A 20076-nucleotide genomic window follows, 5' to 3' on the forward strand; every position below is an offset into this window, starting at 1 on the left:
ACTACTTTCGATATCGGTGCATATTACGGAAGCATTTCACAATGTGGCATTACGTTCTATGGTGTAACTACCAAATGCCCTGAGATATAAAAGATATTAACAGGCTCTTAACTCTGCAATGATGTCATCACTCTATGGGCGTGAGCGTTGCCTCCATAACATGGCAATTCGGAGATTTGTGCGTTAAGGCAGGAATCTTTTGAGGCGTGCTACTAGCAGAGATGGTTAAACTGGGCAAAATTTCGGGTTTATCCTTAGGAACCTACATCAGTGTCTCTAGGTGAGCTAGGTGCTGGAAGAAAATCTTTAAGACATGAAGAAGCAATTTCGGCAAGTATTTGTGAGTCGAAGAGTCGTTGATCGTCTTCCCCGTGAACACAATAAATGTCGTGCTGTTTCGCATATACGCTATGACAGGTGTTGCTTGTTGTTTTGTTGTATATGTCTGGAATGGAATGCAAAGAAAACGAAATCCAAAATAACCACAGAGAAATTAGGAAATCGCGAGCGTCATACAAGGGGAGAAGAGCGCGCGGTAAAAATTGTCAGCTTTAAGTACACATTGGCTATGGTGATTCGAAGGTAAAACTTGCGCCCACAGCGAAACTAGCTTTGTATAGCTTAGTGAATCTTCCGCTTCAAAAGAAACAATGTCACAACTCGCCCTATGCCTGTAGGGAGCCTCGATGCGTGTGCGACTTGAGCCTGGAGCACACCGCATAGTTGTCTGCGGACACACCCGTATGCCCGCCGCGGTGGCTCAGTGGTTAAGACGCTCGGCTACTGAGCCGAATTACCCGGGTTCAAACCCTACCGCGGCGGCCACATCTCGATGGAGGCGAAACGCAAAAGGCACCCGTGAGCTGTACTATGTCAATCCACGTGAAAAATCTCAAGATGGTAGAAGCTATTCTGGAGACCTGCACTACATCACCTTTCTTTCTTTCTTTCTTTCTTTCTTTCTTTCTTTCTTTCTTTCTTTCTTTCTTTCTTTCTTTCTTTCTTTCTTTCTTCCTTTCTTTCTTTCTTTCTTTCTTTCCTTCTTTCCTTCTTTCTTTCCTTCCTTCTTTCCTTCTTTCCTTCTTGCTTTCTTTCTTTCTTTCTCTCTTTCTCTCTTTCTTTCTTTCTCTCTTTCTTTCTTGCTTTCTTTCTTGCTTTCTTTCTTTCTTTCTTTCTATCTTTCTTCCTTTCTTTCTTTTTTTCTTTCTTTCTTTCTCTCCTAAGTCCCTTTCTTAAACGGCGCGGTTGGGGTGTCCACCGATATATGTCATCCATCATATTACTTTCCCGAAAAACCAAATTTCAATTACACGCTAAAGGAGCGCATGCAGTAACCCAGATTTCTGTCGGTGGTCATTACTATTTCGGAAGAGATTTCTTTTATACGATTATATATTCGAAGACAGGGGAATTTGACCTGAAGATTTTCTTGAACTTGACGGGTTTTTTCCGCCACCAGGCTCGTACCTGGCAAGCATTATGGTAAACGCAAATATTTTTGCCGAATGTGATTCGATGACTGGCTTATTAGACTGTGTCTTTCCTCCTCACGTTGCGGTGACGCCCAGTTACCTCGTAAAATTGTAATAACCGTCATGAGGAGTAACATCTGTGCCGTCATTGTTTGGCTGAATGTCGTGGAGGCTTTGTGAGTTCTAAGCAAGTGTCCGATTTACAAACGTAGTCGCTGCTATGCTTATTAAGACGAGAGACTCGATTTCACAAAGAGAGAGAGAGAGAAAAAAAAACTTTATTTACGCAGGAATTCAAGGCACGCCCCAGGGTCCCCGCACGACCCCACTGCACTAAAGTGTTTATGTTCTTGAGCTCCATAACACTGGCAGCGCGGCCGGTGGCGATGGTCTGCACGGCCGGGTCCTCCGAGCGCAGCAGGGTCTCCCAGTCCTCCCAGGTCTTGAGGTTCCCTAGTTCCCGCGGGGGAGGGTCCGTCGGGCAGAGGGAAAGGATGTGGAGGAAAGAAGCGAAGGGTTCTGGGCATAGGGCACATGCGGGAGTGTGAAAGGATGGATGATAGTGGGCTAGGTTAAGGGGTGAGGGGGGAGTGTGTGTCTTCAGTCTGCGCCAGAGTGTTGCGTGTTTGTTATCTAGGGAGGGGTGGGGCGGGGGGTAGAGCTGGCGTGAGGCTCTGTATGCATGGGTCAGCTCACTGAATGTGTGCATGCGCTCCTTCGTGAATCCTAGATCCGAGGCCACCTGAGCCCGGTTTAAAGAACCTCGGGCTAAAAGGTTGGCAGCCTAGTTTCCGGGATTCCTGGAGTGCGCAGGCACCCATATCAGCTCCACATGGCGGGGCGGGGTGCATCGGGCGAGTCCAGTATGCCAAAAGTAGGGACATGAACTCAGCTTCGAGCAAAATTTAAAATCGCAGTTTTAGAGTCACTTAATATATACCGGGCTTCCGTGCGAGTGATAGCTAGTGCAATGGCGGCTTCCTCTGCAGCCTCTGGGGACATGTCTGGAGGGAGAGGTAGTGTGAGGTGGGTGGATGAAGAGTCCACCACAGCTGCTATCGCTTCATCACCCGTGCAGGCTGCGTCCACCCGTACGGCGTCCGGCTCGGGGCCGTACGCTCGATGGAGTGCCTTCGAACGGGCTCTGCGGCGCTGCTCATGGTGGGAAGGGTGCATATTCCTCGGGAGCGGCCTAATGAGAAGCAACTGAGTCAATGCTATGCTAATTATTAATGCGAAAGCCTTTCTTTTGTGATGAGTGGCGTGGACGGAAATAATAGTTTTAGAGCTTAGCACTTTGGCGCATGTTTCTGCGTTTGGCGGCGTCCCCGTTATCGCAGCAGTGGACACCTTAGTGGCGCTTTGAGCTGAATAACAAGCGGAGAGGGAGCTTGGAAAGCAGAGGGTGGCGGTGGTGGTGAAAACATTTATTTAGTCATAGGGAGAGGTGTTGGGGGTCGTGACCTGAAGGGTCACGCCCTTACAACCACTAGGTGGGATGCCTAGTCAGGCACACCATTGGCGTTTGCCGCAGCCCGGGCGCGCTGCGTTAAGGCCCTTTGGGCCTCGAGGGTGCAGCAACCGGACAGGGTCGCCTCCCAGTCCTCTCGGGTGGGGTTAGGGATGGGTTCTGCTGGCAGGCCCACACCATGCGGTAGGTGTCGGACACCTCCCCACCGTGTGAGCACCGCCCGTCGAATTTAGGATACAAACACTGTAGAATTGCCGGGCACAACAACGTGTTGGTGAGCAGGCGCAGGAGTACCCGCTCGTTGACCTTCCCCAGCCCTTTGCACGGGGTGGGAAGAGTTTGATGCGTGGATTTGTAATAATCGCATATTTCCTTAAAAGTGTAAATTGGATTGAAATCGAAGTCCTCGTCGGCGTCGGGTTCCGTGGGAAATGCCCAGAGAGAGAGCGCGCGGGCGGCGGCGTCGGCTGCTTCATTTCCGTGGACGCCTTGGTGACCTGGAGCCCAAACGATAGATCGGTGCAGAGGGAAGGCGCATAACTGTCGTCTTGGAACTGTGGACACCTCCATACTGCTTTAAGCTACGTGGCAAAATTCGTAAATTGGTTTTTAAGGAAAGGAAATGGCGCAGTATCTGTCTCACAACTCTCGTTGGTCATCTGAATTGTGCCTAGGGAAGGGAGGAAGGTGGGAGTGAAAGAAGAGAGAGAGAGGTGCCGTAGTCGAAGTCTCCGGACTAACATCGCACAGCACACTGGCGCTTTTTGCGTTCCGCCCCCATCGAAACCCGGCCACCGCGGCCTGGTTCGAACCCGGGTACGTTTTGTGGTCGGTCCCGTGAGCAGCACGCGATGTTCCGCCACTGGCACCTGAATTTAGATGACTTGGCGGCAAGAAAACACGTGTATGCTACGTGGACGCCTCCTGGCCTCATGGGGGATGGTACATGGCTGCGCTAATTAACAGCAGCAACACAGTTAACGGCCTCACCTTCAGAGCCCACAGTGCAACACAAGCATCAGAGCTCGCGACTGCTCTCGTGGTCTCACATTCCGATTCAAAATACATAATACGTAATCACCGACTCGCGAGAGGCCTGTCGGAACGTCCAACAAGGCTGCACTCCCTTCCTAGCCTATCGAATCTATACGGACCCCGCTCACCGTTACCTTATATGGGCCCCTGCTCATCAGGGGTTTGCAGGAAACGAGGCAGCAAACGCAGCCGCCCGCGCGCTCTCTCACCGGGCTGTTTTCTCCTCCCCATCCGATCAGGAATCCGATTTTAATCCGGTCTATACATTCAAAGATATTACAACATATTATCAAAATTGTCATCGCCTGTAAAGGCCTGAAGAAGGCGGCTCCTTCTCCGCCTTCTCACCAATACATTGCTGTGCCCGGCAGCGCTAAAACATTTTGACCCCTCCTTTAGCGGAAGCTGCCCACACTGTAGTGCAGTGTCTTCTGACACCTATCACATGGTGTGGGCCTACCCCTCCAACCCCGCTATTCCCCCCATCCCCAACCCAACCTGGGAGGACTGGGAGGCGACGCTGCTCGGCTGCCACGACTTACAGGCCCAACAAGCCTTAGTCGGGCGCGCCCGGGCGGCAGCAACCCCCACTGGGGTCCAAAAATAGGGACCTCCACCTAGTGTTTGTAAGGATCGGTCCCTTACGGGCTGATCCAAACATACCTCCTGTTCATTCTTAATAAATGTTGTCACCACCACCAACACCAGGGAGTCCACAGAACGCCATCGCCCGTTCGGGTGTACGCCTCGTCGGAAAATTGGTTTTCGAGGAAAGGAAATGTATCTGTCTCGCATATCTCCGTGGACACCTGAACCTCGCCGTAAGGGAAGGGAGGAAGATGGGAGTGAACGAAGATGATGTGTTAGCTAGACGCGCCTTTGTTCAAACCAGCGAGCTGGCAGGTAGAGTGGTTAGAGTGCTCGTCTCGCACTCCGGAGTTCCTGGTTCGATTCTCCAACTCGATAGTTTTGCTCTGAAACCGAACATGGTGTAGGGATACAGTTCGCTGTCTTCTACTTCAAATCAAAGAAGAGGTACTCGGGAACGTCCCCAAGAGCGGAGAGAACATAATAATAGCATTGGACATCAAGGAGGCTTTTGACAATGTCACTCACGAGGCTATCCTTACGGGCATGAACGACCTGAACTGCGGGAGGAGAGTCTACGGCTACGTCAAAGCCTTCCTCTAAAACAGAACGGCAACGATTGCCCTGGGGGAGCTCAGATCAGACAAATTCCTAACTCCAAACAAAGCAACACCTCAAGGATCGGTCATCTCCCCTACGCTCTTCAACATAGCCATGATTGGCTTAGCAAAACAGTTAAAAGCAATCGACGGAATACACCATGCCATGTATGCAGGCGACATCACCATATGGGTCAACACAGGCTCGCGCGGAGAGAAAGAAGAGAAATTACAAAAGGCAGCCACCTGCGTACAGAACTACGTCAGAGCAAGAGGGCTAGCATGCTCCACCGAGAAATCAGAGCTCTTAAGAGTATGCAGAGGAAAACAAAATCGCACAGTCCCCACTAGCGACGACTTAACGTTAAAATTATACCTCGAGCGGAAGTCGATACCAGAAAAAACACTAATCAGAATATTGGGGATGTGGAAACAGTCCAACCAACGCTGCACCCACACCCTCGCCCTACTCAAAGCTTCGACTGTACAAGTGGCCCGCATGATCAAGCGCATCTCACACAAACGTCATGGCATGCGAGAGGAGGACACACTCAAGCTGGTTAGAAGCCTGGTAGTCAGCCGTGTGCCATACAGCCTCCCCTACTACAATCCCATCAACAGTGAGGTACAACAGGCGGACGTGATCCTACGCAAAGCCTACAAAACCGCACTCTACCTTCCTCACAGCACTTCAACCGAAAAGCTCCTAGCCCTAGGACTACACAACACTTTCGATGAATTGAGAGAGGCACAACTAGTCTCCCAACTGCGCAGACTACAGCAGACCACACCTGGCAGGGAGCTCCTAAAGAAGCTGGGCCGCGCCGATCAAATTCAAGAGATACAGAGGACAGAAACAATCCCTGACGAATATCGCAAAACACTAAAAGTAACGCCGATACCCAGGAACATGGATCCCAACCTGCACAAAGCACGCAGAGAGGCAAGGGCTGAATACCTACAAAAGACATTAGCACCCCAAGAAACGACGTTATACGTGGACGCAGCCACACACACCTGCAGAACAGCGGGGAAGCACAGCAGCAATGCGGTAACAACAGTGATTGACTCGACCCTACGCGAGATCACCAGCGCATCACTAGAACACTGTACGATAGTCGAGGCTGAAGAAGCAGCCGTCGCTCTAGCGGCAGCGGAGGGCTATCGATCTAAACGGTCTCTAAAAATCCTTGCAGACTCACAAACAGCATGCCGCAGCTACCTACGCGGCAGAATAGGGCACAGAGCGCTCCGCATACTCCGCTCTGGGGGCCACATAACACAACGACAACCAAGCGAAGAACCAATCAGGCATACGATAGTATGGTCGCCGGGTCACGCGGGAGTAACAGGGAACCAAGAGGGGGACAGGATAGCTCGAGGGTACACGTATTACCGAGAATCCAAAGTAGCCGACCTCGAGGGGAACGAACCTGTACCCCAAGATTATTCGGCGATACTAAACTATTACAAGGGCTGCAGAAAGCGGTATCCATCACCACACAACTCCCTTATCAGAGAAGACTGTCGCTTGGAGGCAGCTACAAACGGGCTCGTACACGAACCTACACGTACTCAACAAAATGTATCCCACACAATACAATGACAAATGCCCTTGGTGCCAAAAACCACCCACGCTGTACCACATAACGTGGGCATGCCAGAGGATAAGCGTGGTACCAGTTATATCAAACACGAGTGCGGAGCAATGGGAGGGAGTGCTCTCCAGCGATCGCCAAGTCGACCAACAAGGTCTGATTCGGCGGGCGCAACTGGCAGCAGCTTCCAGAGGAGCCCTGTACTAAGGGCAGCCGACCTTTGTACAAGCAGATCGACGAAGCCATCTGACAGCCGCAGAAGAAAAGCAAATCTATAGCTTAATAAAGTTGTTCACTCACTCACTCCAACTCAGCCAATTGCCGACTCGGTTTTATTCCTTTATCTGGTCTGACTAGAACGCTTAATTAGGCTACTTGGTCTTTACCATTCTTCTAATGCCATCCATCATGTCCTGTCACCCACCTGTCAAGTGATGGAACTCTCTAGAATGTTCGACACAATGCCTATGAGACGTCTAGAAACGGCCATTAGGAGGCGGTGACGAAGCGCGGCTACGGGCGCTTAACTGTTTTTTCAGCCAGCGTCCGCTTCGGCGGACGCAGTTGTTGCTGCGACGCCCGTCTTTTCTTTTCTTTTATGCGAAGCATACTAGCCGCACAACCGAGCTCTTCCTTGCTGCGCCACGCGCGGCCGCCTAGCTACCACTTGACCTACATCGGCGCACCACGTGATATGACGTCACAACAGCTGTGAAAGCTGGGGCTCAACTCGTGCGCTCGCTTGCGGACGCGCAGCCTCCACCGCAGTGGAACTGCCGTGGTCTCAAGAACCGCACGAAGCGGACTCATCTCCGCCTGTATCTTGAGACTTTTGAGTTCCTCGTTGCCGTGGTTGCCCTTCAGGAACCCGGCGCCGGGGCCAAACTAACAAACTACACTACATTTCAACACAACCCGCAGACATGTATACTTGTTCACAAGCAGTATACTGAGCAGGAGGTCACGCTCCCCACAACACCGCCTTTCCCATACACGATGGTGTCAGTGCTGCCCCTAAAGCGGTCTGACCCACCTGTACACATTCTAAACATTTACTGCCCACCTAAACTTCAGAACGTCACGTTCAATGAAATTTTCACCCAAGCTATGCAGGTGGATGGAAGGGATCCCCTTCTGATCGTCGGGGATTTCAACGCCGCGAGCAGGCTATGGGGGTACCTCCGGGAGGACAGACGTGGGAGGAAGCTTGCGGAACTTCTTTCCACACTTGGACTCACTTTACACATTGACCCCGCCAACCCAACACGTGTCGGCAATTCGATTCAACGAGGTACTTGCCCGGACCTCACATTTACACGCGACATACGCCATGCCGACTGGCTGAATACAGAAGACACTCTGGGTAGTGATCACTGTATAATCAACACAACCATATACATGCGTCCCCTGAAACGCCCACTAACACAAGCTCGTGTCCCGGACTGGACGACTTTCCGCACCTCTCTACCCATCGTAGACCCCCTCCAGTCGGGATACGACGCATGGTCCAAATCGCTCACGTCTACACTCACACAACACGAAAAGCAGATACAGCCCACAGAAACACAAACGGACGTGGACAACCACTTGCTCCACCTTTGGGAGGCCCGCCGCAGCCTCAACAAACGATGGAAGAAACAGAAACATAACAGACGCCTAAAGAAACACATCCTCGAACTCACACAACAGGCAGCAGAATATGCTACTCAGCTAGCCGACACTAACTGGGTGGACCGGTGCAACGCGGCTGCGCGCCAGATGTCTGGCCGCAACACGTGGCGCCTATTCCGCGCTCTCATCCATCCAATACAAACACGCACGGAAACCCAACGCCACTTACATAGGGCATTGCACAACTTTACAGGATCGACAACACAGCTAGCGCACACGCTCAGGGATCGATACCTGTGCACCACTAAGGACCCCCGGTCGGCGGCGTACTCCTATGCAGGCGAAGAGAACACGGAGCTGGACACTCCGTTCCAGCTCCACGACCTCCGGGCGGCCTTAAGCAAGATGAAGCGGGGCACTGCACCCGGGCGCGACAAGGTTACGGTCAATCTCTTGGCCAACCTTCCCGACGCAGCCTACGCCGCGCTCCTCAAATACATCAATGGCATTTGGGACGGAGAGACTCCTCTCCCTCTCGATTGGAAATCGGCTCTCGTGACCTTCATTCCGAAGGCCGGCAAACCTATTGATGTGGAGAACCTTCGCCCCATCTCCCTCACGTCTTGTGTCGGCAGGCTGATGGAGACGATGGTGCGTGACAGACTCTCCGATTATCTCGAAACACAGCACATTTTCGCGGACACTATGTTCGGTTTTCGCCCTCACAAGTCAGCACAGGATATACTTCTGCAGCTCCACCACGACATTTTATATCCTGTAGAATGTCCCCACCATTCGGAGGTCGTGGGTTCGGATCCCACCGGCGGCATGTGGTTGTTTTTTCTTCTGCTTTTCTAATCAATTAGCTTTAAGCGATAACATAATCAGTAATATTATAAATTGATCAACACCACAAAATAAATAAATAAATTAAAAATCCCCTGTGCCCCTTGGTTTCTGTGGCTGTTGGCTTCTCTCATATTTATAACGAGCCCCTCATTCCCCTTTCCTTGTCTGCTTAATTGCTTAACGAGGGCCTCGGTTCTGGCAGCCTTGATGCCTTAGGGAGCATAAGAGGGTTCTCACACAGCTTCCACCCTCACCGTTCGATGACGTTCTACGTCACATCAGCGGTAACTCAGGACGTGCCACGTCCGCCGCTTAAGAACGTGGGTGGCGCTGGTGAACACTCCCAAGGTTAGGTTATTTATAAACATAAATACCCCCGAAAGCAGAAGGTTTGACAGCCGTCGCCGTAGCTCAGAGGTAGAGCACCGGACGCGTAATTCGGAGGTCGTGGGTTCGGATCCCACCGGCGGCATGTGGTTGTTTTTTCTTCTGCTTTTCTAATCAATTAGCTTTAAGCGATAACATAATCAGTAATATTATAAATTGATCAACACCACAAAATAAATTAATTAATTAAAAATCCCCTGTGCCCCTTGGTTTCTGTGGCTGTTGGCTTCTCTCATATTTATAACGAGCCCCTCATTCCCCTTTCCTTGTCTGCTTAACCCCACAACGACAAGGTGGTCCTGGCCTTGGATCTTAAAGGCGCATTCGACAACGTCAAACATGAAGTAATCCTGGACCACCTCAGTAACACCAACTGTGGCCACAAAACATTCCATTACATAAGACAATTTCTTACAGACCGTCAAGCCTATATACGCATACAAGATGCGGAACACGGGCCATACACCATCGGCTCGAGGGGAACACCTCAAGGCGCGGTCCTGTCTCCCCTGCTCTTCAATTTGGCAACGCTTCGTCTTCCCTCCAAATTGTCTTCTCTACCCGGGATACATCACGCTCTTTATGCGGATGACATTACAATCTGGGCCACGCAAGTTAACCTGGGCCACATGGAGTCCTGCCTGCAAGCAGCGGCGACCCTAATCGACGACTACGCGGCCTACTGCGGACTCCAGTGCGCCCCAGCTGAATCAGAATTTGTGCACTTACGTCCCTCCCCTCGGGACACAACACCGCTTCGCATCAGTCTCCCCTCGGGACCGATACGGGACCGCGTCCCTGGCCTCTTCATACACCACCAACGCAGAGTCGACACCACCCTAGCCAAACTTCGCACGGTGGGAGACCAGGTAGGCCGCATGGTCCGCCGGGTCTCCAACAAGCGGGGCGGATTACGAAGCAACGATGCAGTGCTGCTTGCCCATGCTTTCGTAACAAGTAGAATCCTCTACTCAACTCCCTACTTGCACCTGCGCAAACACGATGATGACCAACTGGAGGTCATCCTGCGGAAAGTCATCAAGCGGGCTCTCGATCTCCCGGTCACCACGTCCAACCAGAGGCTTCTGGCCTTGGGCGTCGTGAACACATTTCGGGAGCTTCGAGAAGCCCACTTAGTCAACCAATACACGCGTCTTGCACAGACCACGTCCGGTCGCCGCCTCTTGGACCGGCTACACATCAAACATAACTACCACATTGAGGAAAGGGAGAGAGTGCCAGAACCCTGGAGACGCGCCCTCCGGGTCCGACCCCTTCCCCGCAACATATCCAGAGAACACCATAGCGGTCGTCGCCAGGCGCGCGCGGAAGCGTTGGCGCGATACTATGGTAACCAAGAACACGTGTATTACGTAGACGTTGCCGGGCCACACCACGGGTGGTGGTACACGGCCGCAGTCGTACACAACACAAACACAGTTAACGGGCTCACTTTCAAAGCCTACAACGCAACACACGCGGAGGAGATTGCCATTGCTCTGGCTCTCACGAATCCCAAGTCAAAACACAGCATCACCGACTCGCGAGGGGCCTGTCGGAACTACGAGTTGGGCTGGCCTCCCCCGCTTGCCTGGCGCATACTGGAATATAGCTATCGATGCGAAGATCCAACTCCACGCAACCTGATTTGGGCCCCGGTCACCAGGGACTCCAGGGAAACGAACAGGCCGATCAGGCCGCCCGCGCACTCTCTCCCCGGGCTATCTCCCTGTCCTTGGAAGGGTACTCCCAATCAGACAATCTGGCCCTTACATTCAAACAAATCACCGATTACTACAAGGAGGAGCACCGGCGCTACCCGGCCCCTTGTAAGGGTCTGGATCGCGCCGACGAGCGCCTCCTCATCAAAATTCTTACTAACACTGTGCTGTGCCCGGCGGTGCTTAAACATTTCAAAAGATCATTTGATGGCGCGTGCCAGTTCTGTGGGGAGGTGGCTGACACCTTCCACATGGTTTGGGCGTGTCAATCAAACCCATCTATACCCCCAACCCCACCAGAGAGGACTGGGAGAGAGAGAGAGAAAAAACTTTATTGTACAAGGAATTCGGGGCACGCCCTAGGGTCCCCGCACGACCCCACTGCACTCAAGTGTTTATGTTCCTAAAGGACTGGGAGGCGGCCCTGCTCGGCTGTCAAGACATAAAGAGCCAAAAGGCTTTGGTTCAACGGACGCGGGCGGCGTTGCTTGCCAATGGGGCACCGGAATAGGGGCTCCACCCAGTATTGTAAGGGGAAAGGGCCAATAGGGTCCTACCCCAATCACCTTTCTGTAAAGAACTTAATTTCCCATAAATGTTTTTCACCACCACCATCCACCGGCGGCCTAACTCCCGCTCCTTCCGCTAGGGGCGCTGACGTCACAATAGCTGTGAAAGCTGGGGCTCAACTCGTGCGCTCGCTTGCGGACGCGCAGCCTCCGCCGGCAGTATGCTTCGCATCCTAGGCTTAACCATACGCTGAGCCAGGCCATTTTTTTTTCTCTTTCCTCTGATCTTTTACCTCTCCTCTAGCGGCACGTGGCAGCGGTGGTGACTCGGCTGGAGCCAGTTGGCAAGCCCATGCAATTTCCTTTTCATCCTTCTCTCAGTCAAAACAACAACAACGACTATTACTGATGTGTAATGATAGTTAAGCTTGACTTGCACGTTTTGTAATACTAGTTAATGTATGCTTATTGACATTTAATTGTGATCTTAACAAGTGCACTGATTAATTAGTGTTAGTTAAGGTACAGGTGCAGTGCACAGTCCCACATGCCACTTCTTAACTACTAATATATACCAATTATTTATTTTGTCATTAAGTACAATGATATATTCATGAAATTGCTTTAGATTATGTTCCGATGTTTTTCGATTGCGCCCGATTAAGTATCAATGGGCTATTGATTGGCATATGCCCATATAAGGCAATGCATCCGAAACGCGGACACATTTGCTAACACGTCTTGTTCACGACAGTATGAGACATTAAAGGCTTTCGCCTTAATAGTCATCGCCTTTACCCTCGCCCATGTAAAGGCCTCAAGAAGGCGGGTGAGCGGCTCCTTCTCCGCGGTGTCTTCGGACACGAATCATATGGTGTGGGCCTCCCCACCAACCCGGCTTCCCCCCCGTCCCCAAACTACCCCGAGAGATCTGGGAGGCGACCCTGCTCGGCTGCCATGACTTACAGGCCCTTGTAACAGGCCTTAGTCGGCGTGCCCGGGCGGCGGAAACCGGCACTGGGGTCCAAACTAGAGAGCTCCAAGTGCTTGCAAGGATCGGTCCCTTACGGGCTGATCCAAACATACCTCCTGTCCCTTCCTAATAAATTGTTATCGCCACCGCCGCAACCCGGGCCCTACGGCTCAGTAGACAAACGCCTTAATCACTGAGCCAAGTGGCGGGTGCTGGTAGCGACACATTTGAGCTGCATGCATTCGCATTGACAACGTTGTGCCGGAAACGCGGCACTGAAGCCATAGGCACTGAAGCCGCGCATAACTGGATCCCTTGGTCAGTGGAGACCAGAATCATGCTTATATAGGTGCCTAGGTTGATGAGAGAGAGATGTGGTCTGCAGGCTGTTGTGACCCGGGTTGCATGGCCAGACCGGTGATGGGACGAGGAGGATGGGAGACTGGGTTAGGAGGAAGGCAAAGAAAACTTTATACAATTATTTACATTATTTACAAAAGAGCGAGTGAGAGTGACTTTCGGTGGAAGGGAACTTCTTCGCAAACCGGAATCGACGGGAGTTAACAGGTGACCCTCGGCCACACTCACAGCCGAGTTAAAAAGGGGTCGGATTCCCCGGAACCCTGACTGGGAAATAAGTTCGAAGAACGATGTCCAATCGCATGGATAGATGTGGATGCCGGTAGTACCACCCACGGCAGGGGCGGTGCTGGGCTGTCCCGCTCTCTCGCAGCTCGGTCGATGGGAAGGGGTAGACGCATGGGCTTCGCTGGCCCTACTGGGACTGAGCAGCCTCGACCGCGGCATGGCATCATCATCGGCTGCGGCGCACATTACGTCCCCGGTTATTGAAAATAGCCCGGGTACGGACCTGCCCCAAGCCATGGATCTTTCAACCACCAACAACGCTGGAGTTACGAGGGGACCGCAAGAACAACCAAGAGTCTACCCAGTAGCCGAGACCCCGTGGCGAGTGATGAAGGAATTACTGGAGCGCAGAGCCCAGAAGGACAAGAAATCTACCGCTCAGGCAAGTACACCTTCCGAGGCAAACAAGACTCCAGTGAGAACGAGCGAGCAGCAGCTGGGCTGCGGTCTTCAATGTTCCCCTCAAAAATAGGAATTTGTTCACCTCCGCCCCTCACAGAAGTGCACAACTAAAATCTCTCTTTCTCTTGAGAGTGGTCCCATACGTGAAAGTGACGAGATACGGGTACTAGTACTCTACATCCACAAACACAGACGGCCAGACACTACATTGGCCAAACTCCGTAAGGTGGGGGACCAGGTGGGCCTCATGGTCCGCCGGGTTTCCAACAAACACGGGGTGTTACGGAGTAAGGATGCCTTGCGGCTGGCAAACGCATTTGTAACTAGTCGAATTCTCTCTTCGACTCCTTAACTTCATGTACGGAAACAAGAGGAGGATGCGCTTGAGGTCATCCTTCGCAAAATTATTAAGCGTGCCCTTGACCTCCCCATCCCTACTTCAAACCGCCGGCTTATGGCTCTTGGGGTGGTGAATACTTTTCGGGAGCTACTGGAGGAGCACCTTACAAACCAGTACAGGCGCTTGTCGCTAACGGAGTCGGGTCGCCGCCTTCTTGCTCGACTCCGTATCCAACACGCCCCTCATATGGAAGACAGGTTTCGCATCCCAGTACTGTGGAGACGTGCCCTCCACGTGCGGCCTCTTCCAGCAAACATATCACACGAAGACAATAATGGTCGGCGCCTGGCACGAGCAGAAGCGCTAGCCCAACATTATGGCAACAAAACATGTGTATACTACGTATACATCTCTGGTTCTCACCACGGGGGATGGTACACGGTCGTGGTGGCTCACACCAGCAACACAGTTAACGGCCTCACCTTCAGAGCCCGTAGTGCAACACAAGCAGAAGAGGTCGCGATTGCTTTTGCGGCCTCACATTCCGATTCACAATACATAATCACCGACTCGCGAGGGACCTGTCGGAACGTCGAATGAGGCTTCATTCCCTTCCTAGCCTATCGAATCTACCAAAATTGCATACGGGATACGGACCCCGCACACCGTTACCTTATATGGGCCCCTGCTCATCAGGGGTTGGCAGGACACGAGGCAGCAGACGCAGCCGCCCGCGCGCTCTCTCACCGGGCTGTTTTCTCCTCCCCATCCGATCCGGAACCCGATTTTAATCCGGTTTATACATTAAAAGATATTACAACATATTATAAAAATTGTCATCGCCTTTACCCTAGCCCATGTAAAGGTCTGAAGAAGGCGGATGAGCGGCTCCTTCTCTGCCTTCTCACCAATACATTGCTGTGCCCGACAGCGCTAAAACATTTTGACCCCTCATTTAGCGGCAGCTGCCCACACTGTAGTGCAATGTCTTCTGACACTTATCACATGGTGTGGGCCTGCCCCTCCAACCCCGCTATTCCCCCCATCCGCAACCCAACCCGAGAGGACTGGGAGGCGACCCTGCGCGGCTGCCACGACTTAAAGGCCCAACAAGCCTTAGTCGGGCGCGCCCGTGCGGCGGCCACCGCCACTGGAGTCCGATACTAGGGGCCTCCACCTAGTGCTTGTAAGGATCGATCCCTTACGGGCTGATCTAAACATACCTCCTGTCCCTTCTTAATAAATGTTTTCACCACCACCACCACCCGGGCCGGGACCGAACGCCACGGTCCTGAACGCGCCACCGCCGTCCGCTGTAAACAACAAACTCAAGACACTCGCTGGTAACAGGCGAGATTTCGTACAGCTCCCGAAAGAAGGATACAAAATCGTATTCCGACCGAACAGCCACAACCTGCGTTCGGCGGACCGAGGTTGCCCAAGACAGTCGCAGTGATAGGAGGACTGTAGAGAGTTTACCCTTACCAACCTACGAAGCAGGTGTATTTCAGATGCCACCTACAGAGGCACCGATCAGACATCTGCCTGGAACCAGAACCCATTCCGCAGTGCCCTGGATGCAAACGTGCCAACGTCGACGAACACGAGTGTGGGGAGCCCAGGTGTGAATGGTGCGGCGAAGCTCACGCCACGGGCGATATAGGATGTAAGAGACGTCTGAAACGGAAAGACCAGCAAAGCCAGCAAGGCAAGAAAAAAGAAAGCAATTGCCACGGTGGCCACAGGCCGCGGTGGTTCGACAGCGAGGAAGCCGAAACGAGAGAAAAGAACGGATTTTCTAGATCTGAGGCTTGGAACAGGCGCGGCAGCAGCAGAAGCTGAACACCTTTCTTCAAAGAGGGAAACTTTCTGGGGCCAGCAGACGCGAGATCCACCGACCACGATGGCGACAACGCCTGGGTTCGGGGGAACGCTCACGGCGCTTCCGCATCCTAAGAGAAGAACAAGATGTCCAAAAAGGTTAGTCAGTCTAGGAGCGAGTCTCGAGTCTATCCCAATGCTCTAGACTATTCGATACAGGCTAGATTCGAACCTCTAGAAAAGACAAACAGGGAACCTAGGGAGGAAAATGAACGACTAAAAAGGAGGCTCCCGTTTATAGAACAGTGACAACAAAGAGAAGAAAATGATACAAACGTAGGAAAAGTACACGGAGTACAATCGCCCACGACGACAACAAGCACGCAGGGGCAAGCAGCCGTACAACCGCAAGCAAGGGAAGCGATTGATGCTACTATGCCACTACACCAAATACAGGAGCAACAGAAAACAGTTTTGACGTCGCTGGAACAAATCATGACCAGACTGAACGCGACAGATCAGAGATTGGCAGAACAGTTCAGGAGACAAAACAAGAGAGGACGGGAGCAGGTCCACCCAAAACGAATGTGCGAAGATCTTCGCGGCGCAGCAGCAGTGTCACATCAGTGCTAACGCAGAAAATTTACAATATGGCAATAGAACTGTAGAGCTTTTAGGAAAAAAACCGATTTCAGCATTTTATGTCACAAGGGGATCACTACGCCTATGCACATGACACCAGAAGAAGATATAGAACACCTTTTAATAGAGGTCATACCTAAGAAGCGCGGAGAGAAGAGCCAATTCGTACTTAACATATATTCACCACAACGCAAGAAGAGACATGACTTCAAATAAATTGCCACAGAATCTGATCTAAATAAGTTGCAACATCTTATTCACTCATGTTTCAACAACTAAAAAGGTATCTTTTTAAGCGTTTGTTGTTCCGCCTTGTCTTCTTTTTATTTTCTATTTTTTTGTTTTGTACTTCAGCGCACTTTTTACAGTGTCGTCTTTTTCCTTTTCTAGCGGTGCTGTTATTTAATCTAAAATTTTGCTGCTATGTACATTGTTGCCACTTTTTCTGTGGATGCCTATTTATGATTAATATATTTTGTGATTTCTATTTTATTTTGGTGCTATATTTTTTACCCTATAACAATGCTTTGTACTTACTCCCCCCCCCCCGCCCCCCATGTAATACCCTCAAATGAGGGCCTTTGGGGGTATTTTGAATAAATAAATAAATAAATCAATAGAGCGGTGATCGGACTGGTAAAACAAAACCATCTTGTGATTGTAGGATATTTCAATACTCCGCACAAAGAGTACTGCTACAAGATAAATACAAAGAAAGGAAAAAACGTCTTAGATGGAGTGTACACGCACGGGCTGAAAATCGTTACCAATATACGATGCCCTACTAGGGTCAGAAACAGCGTTTCAAGAGACGCTTGCCCTGATTTGACCATCATAGGAAATATCCTCGACTACGAATGGTCTAAGACCGGGGAGCAGTTGGGAAGTGGCCACTACGTAATTCAAACGCAAATTAAACTTACAAGGTTCAGCACAATACAGAGAGAGACAAAAATCACACATTGCAAAAAATTCGGACAACAGTTGGTGAATGAAGCCGGAGGGATTGCGATAACGGACATCGAAAAGTGGACCAAACGACTACGGGAGGTCCACAGAGACGGTACTACGGAGCTAGAGGTTAACGATGAATTTCCACGTGCGGATAAACGATTGCTACATCTTTGGGAGGCTCGTAGGGGGCTGACGAAAAGATGAAAGAAACAAAAACATAACGGAAAATTGAGACTCAGAATAGCTCAAATCAATAAGGAGCTAGAAGACCACACCGCAAACTTACTTAGAGATAATTGGCACCAAATTCGCAATGAACTAAACGGCAACTTGGGTAGTGCTAAAACATGGGTGCTGCTCAGGCACCTCATAGACCGGACAAAATCGGAGAGAGAAAGCAGCAAAACAAGAGAACGTATCACGCACAAATTTCAGGGAACGGGCGCCCAGATTGCAGATTTTCTTTGGTACAGGTACATCGGAAGCACGCAGGTGCCACCCTGCACCATGGTATATTCAGGGACAAGGAAATCGAAGCTGGATGAACCGATAAGAGAGTACTAGGTATACGCGGCTGCCAGGTCATTCACGAGGAACACAACACCGGGAAAAGGTCAAGTAACAAATGCAATGATCAGAAACCTCAGTGATGACCACATCAAAAGCCCGACTAGACTAATCAACGAGCACTGGGAAAGGGGCACGGTCCCGGCGGAGTGGAAACACGCTGAGATTATCGTGATACCTAAACCAGGGAAATACCCAGTTTAGAGAACCTTAGGCCCATATCACTAACTTCATGCCTTGGTAAACAATACGAGAAAGTGGCCAATACTCGACTGAGCAACTACATGGAGGACAACCGTCTGTTTCCGGATACCATGTTCGGGTTCAGAACTGGGCTCTCCAGACAAGACGGGATGCTGCAGTTATGAGACGCGGTACTAAAAGAAATATCGGGAACTCGAGAAGGCGTAATCTTGGCTGTAGACCTCAAGGGGGCCTTCGACAACATCGGCCACAACGCCATTCTCACAGAACTCTCGGCAACAAACTGTGGGGAGAGAATCTTCGCATACGTAAGGGCCTTCCTGTCTAACAGAACAGCAACGATCGGCATCAACAACATTAGGTCAGAAAAGAAGACGACGCCAAACAGAGTGACACCCCAAGGATCCATCATCTCACCTTTTCTCTTTAACATACCAATGATTGGATTAAATAGGCGGCTGAAAAACATCAAATATGCAGAACATTCAATTTATGCGGACGACATAAGTGTGGATGACAAAAGGATCGACGGGAAACAAGCAAGAAATACTGCAAAGAGCGGCGGATGAGATCGATCAGTTTGCTTTCTTTAGTGGGATGCAGTGGTCCCCAGAAAATTCAGAATCAATTAGACTTGACAAAAACAAAGACGGGGGAACGATAGAATTAGAGATAGGTGGACAACCCGTAAGAAGGACAAATAAGCTTCGCATCTTGGGAATGTGGCTGCAGGAGAAAGGCAAACAACTCGACCATACCATCCAGCTCTTATAACACGCAACGAAACAGATATGCAGAATGCTAAGCCGGATTACGAACAAGAGCAAAGGGGTCAAGGAGCGAGATGCGTTACGGATCACTTCTTCGCTCATCATACCGAGGATGATGTACGCGCTTCCGTACCTACAACCTAACAAAGGGGAAAAGAATAAAATGGAAACATGCATGAAAAAGGCGTATAAGCAAGCCTTAGGCGTCATGACCTGCGCCTCGACAGAGATGCTGATGAACATGAAGGTGTACGGCACCTATGAGGGAGCACAGCGAAACCATGCTCAGATTTCAACTTGAAAGACAAAAGAACCGCCGCTGGCCGCGCACTACTGGTAAAGCTAGGATACCCGACAGAAGACGAGGGCGAAGACAAGACAGACATTGGCAGTCAAATTAGGAGCACTTTCTTGGTTAAACCAGTGCCCAGAAACATGGACCCGAAGAACCAAGAAGGAAGACGGGCGGCGAGATCTTCGGAGTTGGACAGGTTCCTAACAAAGAAACAGGTGGTTTTGTATGTCGACGCGTCTAAGTACAGAACGTAGGAAAACGCTAGGCATGTAGCAGTAGTGAACGCCAAGGGGGAAGGTAATTACTGGTGCATCAATGCGCACAAGGACAACACAAACAGTGGAAGAGATCGCCATAGCTCTAGCCCTGACTGAAGCCAATCGGCAGGGACTGAGTTACTGGATTGCGACGGATTCTCAGGCTGCAGCGAGGGCATACAGAGATGGAAGGATCGGGCGAAGCCGCGATGATCCTCTTCGAACAAAAACAACACAGACATGGCCTTAACCGCCGCATCAGCACCCGCCGCAGAGGTATGAAGAAGGATGACCTCTGTCGGCTCACGCAAGCTTTCCTCATTAGCAGGATAGTCTACTCCTACCCCTACTATCACCTCCGCC

Source organism: Amblyomma mixtum, chromosome 5 (genome assembly GCF_055824585.1).
Source record: "Amblyomma mixtum isolate Tamu chromosome 5, ASM5582458v1, whole genome shotgun sequence".
Taxonomy (NCBI): Eukaryota; Metazoa; Arthropoda; class Arachnida; order Ixodida; family Ixodidae; genus Amblyomma; species Amblyomma mixtum.